Here is a 1,064-nt window from a genome sequence, read left to right on the forward strand (position 1 = left end):
GTGCCCTTACACACAGCTCTGCTTTGCTTTGAGCTTATAAAATTTTACCTAAAATTTACTTAGCTCACAAATCTTACAGTTGTCTTTTCCTTTGTATGGTGAGGCACCCTACTGTTGCTCTGGTTCGCAGTCTCCTTGGTTGCCAGGAGGCAATAAGTATGACTTTGTCGGATTACAGGTTTGTCCCTGGTGGTTTAAGATGATTGGCCATTGTTCTTGCTCACATCTTTGGATTTTGAGTACAGTGGAATCTACAGGAGCACTGGGAATAACTGCTACAACCTAGTTTAAAGTTTTTAAGTAATCTCTACCCCCAAGTTTATTTAAACCTAGTATGTATATATATATATATATATGGGGCCCCTGGCTGGCTCTGGCAGTGGAGCATGCAACTCTTGATCTCAGGGTCATGAGTTCAAGTCCCACGTTGGGTGTAGAGCTTACTTTAAAAAAAAAAAAATCAATTTACTTATTTTGAAACGTATTGAAGATTTACAAATACAGAATAAGAGACTGTATTGCAGACCTGATACCCCATCACCCAAATACTTTATTTCCTACAAATAAAGACATTCTCCTACATAACCACAGTACAATCACCAAAATCAGGACGTTTATCTAATCCTTAGATTCTGTTCATGTTTTGCCAAATGTTCCAGTGTCTTTAAAAGAAAAAGATCCAGTTTAGAGTTATTGTTGCCTTACTCATATTTCTTTTATTTATTTAGCCTTACTCTTCTTTAGTCTCCTTCATCCTGGAACACTTCCTCAGTCTTTTCTTGACTTTCAAGACCTTCACACTATTAAAAATTACAGCTAGTTACTTTGTAGAAATTCCTCAGTGCAGATTTATCTGATGTTTTCTTGTGATTGGATTCAGATTAAGCATCTTTGGCAGGATTATTGCGGAAGTGATGCCATGGTTTTCACATTGCACCTCTCAGGTTGTGTACAATTTCAGCTTGTCCCATTACCTGAGGTATTCAGTTTGATCACCTGGTTAAGGTGGTATCTGCTGAGCTACTACAATGACTCTTTTCGCCTTTGTTATTAATAATATTTTA

This window comes from Phoca vitulina, unplaced genomic scaffold, assembly GCF_004348235.1.
Source record: "Phoca vitulina isolate PV1807 unplaced genomic scaffold, GSC_HSeal_1.0 scaffold4, whole genome shotgun sequence".
In the NCBI taxonomy this organism is placed as follows: Eukaryota; Metazoa; Chordata; class Mammalia; order Carnivora; family Phocidae; genus Phoca; species Phoca vitulina.